This window comes from Orcinus orca, chromosome 6, assembly GCF_937001465.1.
Source record: "Orcinus orca chromosome 6, mOrcOrc1.1, whole genome shotgun sequence".
Classification (NCBI taxonomy): domain Eukaryota; kingdom Metazoa; phylum Chordata; class Mammalia; order Artiodactyla; family Delphinidae; genus Orcinus; species Orcinus orca.
Window position 1 is genome coordinate 110,722,944 of NC_064564.1, and position 7,026 is coordinate 110,729,969.

The 7,026-nt window shown below is 39.5% G+C and overlaps 1 pseudogene; it reads right to left on the reverse strand.

The window, feature by feature from the left end:
- Positions 1-5,676: 5,676 nt before the first annotated feature.
- On the reverse strand, positions 5,677-5,767 carry LOC117201116 (uncharacterized; annotated as a pseudogene).
- Positions 5,768-7,026: the final 1,259 nt, after the last annotated feature.

Below are 7,026 nucleotides of genomic sequence, written 5' to 3' on the forward strand. Positions count from 1 at the left end.
GGGACTTTAACACCTCACTTACACCAATGGACAGATCATCCAGACAGAAAATTAATAAGGAAACACAAGCTTTAAATGACACAATAGACCAGATAGATTTAATTGATATTTATAGGACATTCCATCCAAAAACAGCAGATTACACTTTCTTCTCAAGTGCCCAAGGAACATTCTCCAGGGTAGATCATATCTTGGGTCACAAATCAAGCTTCAGTAAATCATATCAAGCATATTTTCTGATCACAATGCTATGAGATTAGAAATCAATTACATGGAAAAAAATGTAAAAAACACAAACACATAGAGGCTAAACAATATGTTACTAAATAACCAAAAGGTCACAGAAGAAATCAAAGAGGAAATCAAAAAATACCTAGAGACAAATGACAATGAAAACACGACAATCCAAAAGCTATGGGATGCAGCAAAAGCCGTTCTAAAAGGGAAGTTTATAGATATACAAGCCTACCTCAAGAAACAAGAAAAATCTCAAATAAACAATCTAACCTTATACCTAAAGGAACTAGAGAAAGAAGAACAAACAAAACCCAAAGTTGGTAGAAGGAAAGAAATCATAAAGATCAGAGCAGAAATAAATGAAATAGAAACAGAAAACAATAGCAAAGATCAATAAAACTGAAAGCTGGTTCTTTGAGAAGATAAACAAAATTGACAAACATTTAGCCAGACTCATCAAGAAAAAGAGGCAGAGGACTCAAATCAATAAAATTAGAAATGAAAAAGGAGAAGTTACAACAGACACCACAGAAATACAAAGCATCCTAAGAGACTACTACAAGCAACTCTATGCCAATAACATGGACAACCTGGAAGAAATGGACAAATTCTTAGAAATGCACAACCTGCCAAGACTGAATCAGGAAGAAATAGAAAATAGGAACAGACCAATCACAAGTAATGAAATTGTAACTGTGATTAAAAATCTTCCAACAAACAAAAGTCCAGGACCAGATGGCTTCACAGGTGAATCCTATCAAACATTTAGAGAAGAGCTTACACCCATCCTTCTCAAACTCTTCCAAAAAATTGCAGAGGAAGGAACACTCCCAAACTCATTCTATGAGGCCACCATCACCCTGATACCAAAACCAGACAAAGATACTACAAAAAAAGAAAATTACAGACCAATATCACTGACGAATAAAGATGCAAAAATCCTCAACAAAATACTAGCAAACGGAATACAACAACACATTAAAAAGATCATACACCATGATCAAAGTGGGATTTATTCCAGGGATGCAAGGATTCTTCAATGTAGGCAAATCAATCAATGTGATACACCATATTAACAAATTGAAGAATAAAAACAATATGATTACCTCAATAGATGCAGAAAAAGCTTTTGGCAAAATTCAACACCCATTTATGATAAAAACTCTCCAGAAAGTGGGCATAGAGGGAACCTACCGCAACATAATAAAGGCCGTATATGACAAACCCACAGCCAGCATCATTCTCAATGGTGAAAAACTGAAAGAATTTCCTCTAAGATCAGGAATAAGACAAGGATGTCCACTCTCGCCACTATTATTCAACATAGTTTTGGAAGTCCTAGCCACAGCAATCAGAGGAGAAAAAGAAATAAAAGGAATACAAAGTGGAAAAGAAGAAGTAAAACTGTCACTGTCTGCGGATGACATGATACTATACATAGAGAATCCTAAAGATGCCACCAGAAAACTACTAGAGCTAATCATTGAATCTGGTAAAGTAGCAGGATACAAAATTAATGCACAGAAATCTCTTGCATTCCCATACACTAACAACGAAAGATCAGAAAGAGAAATTAAGGAAACAATACCATTCACCATTGCAACAAAAAGAATAAAATACCTAGGAATAAACCTACCTAAGGAGGTAAAAGACCTGTCCTCAGAAAACTATAAGATACTGATGAGATAAATCAAAGGTGACACAAACAGATGGCGAGATATACCATGTTCTTTGACTGGAAGAATCAATATTGTGAAAATGACTATACTACGCAAAGCAATCTACAGATTCAATGCAATCCCTATCAAATTACCAGTGACATTTTTTACGGAACTAGAACAAAAAATCTTAAAATTTCTATGGAGACAGACCTGAATAGCCAAAGCAGTCTTGAGGGGAAAAAAAAGAGCTGGAGGAATCAGACTCCCTGACTTCAGACTATACTACAAATCATACAGTAATCAAGACAATATGGTACTGGCACAAAACCAGAAATATAGATCAATGGAAGAGGATAGAAAGCCCAGAGATAAACCCACGTACCTATGGTCAACTAATCTATGACAAAGGAGGCAAGGATATACAGTGGATAAAAGACAGTCTCGTCAATAAGTGGTGCTGGGAAAACTGGACAGCTACATGTAAAAGAATGAAATTAGAACAGTCCCTAACACTATACACAAGAATAAACTCAAAATGGATTCAAGACCTAAATGTAAGACCGGACACTATAAAACTCTTAGAGGAAAACATAGGAAGAACAGTCTTTGACATAAATCACAGCAAGATCTTTTTGATCCACCTCCTAGAGTAATGGAAATAAAAACAAAAATAAACAAATGGGACCTAATGAAACTTAAAAGTTTCTGCAAAGCAAAGGAAACTACAAACAAGATGAGAAGACAACCCTCAGAATGGGAGAAAATATTTGCAACGGACAAAGGATTAATCTCCATAATATGTAAACAGCTCATGCAGCTCAATAGTAAAAAAACAAACAACCCAATCCAAAAATGGGCTGAAGACCTAAATAGACATTTCTCCAAAGAAGACATACAGATGGCCAGGAAGCACATGAAAAGCTGCTCATCACTAATTATTAGAGAAATGCAAATCAAAACTACAATGAGGTATCACCTCGCACCAGTTAGAATGGGCATCATCAGAAAATCTACAAACAACAAATGCTGGAGAGGGTGTGGAGAAAAGGGAACCCTCTTGCATTGTTGGTGGGAATGTAAATTGATACAGCCACTATGGAGAACAGTTTGGAGGTTCCTTAGAAAACTAAAAATAGAATTACCATATGACTGAGCAATCCCATTACTGGGCATATACCCTAAGAAAACCGTAATTCAAAAAGAGTCATGTACTGCAACGTTCATTGCAGCACTATTTACAATAGCCAGGTCATGGAAGCAACCTAAATGCCCACTGACAAATGAATGGATAAAGAAGATGTGGTACATATATACAATGGAATATTACTCAGCCATAAAAAGGAACAAATTTGGGTCATTTGTAGAGATGTGGATGGATTTGGAGACTGTCATACAGAGTGAAGTAAGTCAGAAAGAGAAAAACAAATATCATACATTAACGCATATATGTGGAACGTAGAAAAATGGTACAGATGAACCGGTTTGCAGGGCAGAAATAGAGGCACAGATGTAGAGAACAAACCTATGGACACCAAGGAGGGAAAGTGAGGGTGGGATGAATTGGGAGATTGGGATTGACATATATACACTAATATGTATAAAATGGGTAACTAATAAGAACCTGGTGTATAAAAAATAAACAAAATAAAATTCAAAGATTCAAAAAAAAAAAATTAAAAATGCTTTGCCAAAGAAACTCTTTGGCAAGCTCGGAGACTTTTAGAGCATGAGCCACCCATCTCCTTGCATGGCCCTGCAATAAACCTCGCTCTTCTCAAAGAAAAACAAACACACTAGGGTGATCTGAATAAGCTATGAACTTTAGTTAGTAATAATGTACCAAGATAGGTTTATTAATTGTAACAAATGTACCATACTAATATATGCATAGCTGGGTAAGGAGGTACATGGGAACTCTCTGGACTATCTTTTAAATTTTCCTGTAATTCTAAAACTATTTTTAAAAATAAAATTTATTTTAAAAATAATAAAAGCATGAATACAAGGGCACAAACTTTACCTTCCACGTTGGGCTCCAATATGGCTCAGCTATCACTGGCTCTATCCCCGCCTCATTTGAATGGAAGGTCCCCATATTTTGTATATTTATTTCAAGATCATAGATGTGTTTCCACTGAATTTCAGGCAGGATTTTTCCCCAGAAGCAATCCTGAATCTGTAAAAATACTACAGTATGCTATGATATCAAGCAGTCAAACCCCTCAATAAATGAAAACTTTGTTTAAAAAAACAAAATCAAACATCATCTACAAAGAAGAGCCAATTTGAAATTCAGTAACTATAAAATGATACTTTGGAAAAATTGCTGGTAATTTTATTTTAAAAATTAAAAATCATACACTATTAAAAGTGTCTTTAGAAAAAGTCACATGTATCAATGTTCATCTTTGCAGTTTTTTTAATGGTAATACACTAAATATACACTAAATGCTGCCATTTTTTTCCTTCCAAATAAATATTTTATACATACACCCCCCCCCCCAAAAAAGCCAGCTGCTTTAGACTGATAGGGAATTCCACAGTGAATCAGCGAATTCCACGGACCAATTGCCAGACTTAATTTGCTGCACAATGTGTGCCCTGGTTGAAGCAATGTTTTGTGGAATACCATGTTGGTGGATAAGGCATTCTGTAAGTCCAGGGATGGTGGTATTGGCAGAGCATTTGGGCTGGGAAAGCAAATCCATACTCAGAAGAAGTATCTATGCCAAGGAGAGCAAAGTGCTGCTTCTTCTATGATGGAAGTGTGCTCTGTAATCCATCTGCTACCGGGGACGCTCTGGTCTCCCTGGAGAGTGGTGCCATATAGCAGGCTCAGGGGACTATTGTGATGGCCTGTGGAAGAGAAAGGGAGTCCAGGTCCCTGTGGTCTAGACTATGCAGGAGGGCCGGAGAGCTGGTGAGGGTATATTACTGGCCCTGCCCACTGGATGTAAACTGCTGCTGCTAAGAGAAGAGGTACCAGATGTACTGATGAGCTCCAGCCAAGAAATGACATCAGAACAATAGCTGCGATTAGAATCACCACCTGATGGGACTTCCCTGGTGGTCTAGTGGTAAAGAATCCGCCTTCCAATACAGGGGACGCGGGTTCGATCCCTGGTCGGGGAACTAAGATCTCACATGTCGCAGGGCAACTAAGCCCACGTGCCACAACTAGTGAGCCCGAGTGTCACAAACTACAGAACCCACACACCACAACTACAGAGCCCACATGCCACAACTAGGGAAGAAAACCCGCACGCCACAACTGGAGAGAAGCCCATGCGCTGCAGGACCTGGTGCTTCTGAAGAGGGACTCCAGAGCCAGGGTGTCTGGGCTCAAATTCCAGCTCCACCATGTACCAGCCTCATGACCATGGGCAAGCTACCTCTCTTGGCCTCAGTTTCCCCATCTGTAAAATTGGGATAATAATAGTAGTTACCTCACAGGGTTGTGGTGAGGATTAAATAAATTAATATTTGTCAAGAACATAGAACAGGGCCTGGCACGTAATAAGTCCTGTATTAGCATTTGTTTACCCCCCACCCCCCATATATATACAATTGTTAGAAAATGTTTGAGAGTAATTTGAGCAGCACATATCAATTTTTTTTAAGATTTATTTTTTATTGAAATATAGTTGATTTACAATGTTGTATTAGTTTCTGGTATACAGCAAAGTGATTCAGTTTTCTATATATACATATATATATATACACACATACATATATATATATTTTTCATATTCTTTTCCATCATGGTTAATTACAGGATAAAAATATGGAACTCTTCTCGAATGTGATGTCATCCTTGTGCTGATCTTCTCTAACTTGTTCCAATTTTCATATATGTGCTGCCAAAGCAAACATGCACATAGAAGGTTTTTAAATGTGCAGCAGCCATTCAGCAATCCCACTTTGTGGAACCTATCTGAAGGACGCCTTCAGAATATCCATAGTGACAAATATTTAAGAATGTTTCTTGGGCTTCCCTGGTGGCGCAGTGGTTGAGAGTCTGCCTGCCGATGCAGGGGACACGGGTTCGTGCCCCGGTCAGGGAAGATCCCACATGCCGCGGAGCGGCTGGGCCCGTGAGCCATGGCTGCTGAGCCTGCGCGTCCGGAGGCTGTGCTCTGCAAAAAAAAAAAAAAAAGAATGTTTCTTGGAGCATTATTTGTAAGGACAAAAATTGGAAACAACACAGATGTTCATCAGAAGGGGAGTGGTTAAATAAATTCTGGACATCCCCAGATGGAACACCATGCAGGGATGAAAAGAGTGAGTCGTGTGTATGAGGCTGAATCATCTGAAATTGCTGACATTTGGCCATTATTGATTTGCAAAGTAGTGATGGCAATTTCAGAGGATTCAATCTAATACTGTGCACTTGTATTAGAGTAGTTTGAGCTGTGGTGACAAACAGACCCAGAAGTGTTATGGACAAACAGAACAGAAGTTTGTTTGCCGCTAAAGTAACAGTCCCAGGTTGGGGGGATGAAATAAATGATGGGGGGGGACGTCTTTTCCATGAGGTGATTCAGGGACCCAGACTGAGGAAGAGTCTGGTATCTTCAACGGGTATTTTTCCCAGGCTGTGTGTTAACTCCAGCCAGAAGGGAGAAGGAGCGCCCAGGCGCATGAGGGAGGCTTTATAGCCCTGGCCTGGACGGGCACCCCTTACTTTGGCTCGCACTCCATTGCAGACAAATTAGTCATATGGCCACACCTACCCACAAGGAGGCTGGGAGATGTGCTCTAGCTGTGTGTATGGGAAGCAGGAAAGGTAGGTTTTTGTGGATGGATGGGCTATCTCTGCCCCAGTACTCTGTAAGCCTCAGTTGCCTTATCTTTATTATGCGGGTAATAATAGTAGCTACTGCACAGTAAATGGCATAATATGTGTGCATTCAGCAGAGCCCTTGACCCACAGTGAGTGTTCCATAAACATTCAGGTGGCAGGCTACCTCCCAGAGGTCCCTTCTGGAATCGAGTTCCAATTGCCCACAGGCGTATCTTGCCTGACTGTGGCAGACAGCATTTCCCCACATGCTCTTGTTACGGTGGGTCACTGACATTCCCCTATCCTTGAACCTGGGCAGACCTTCATAACAGGTGGTGGAGGTGA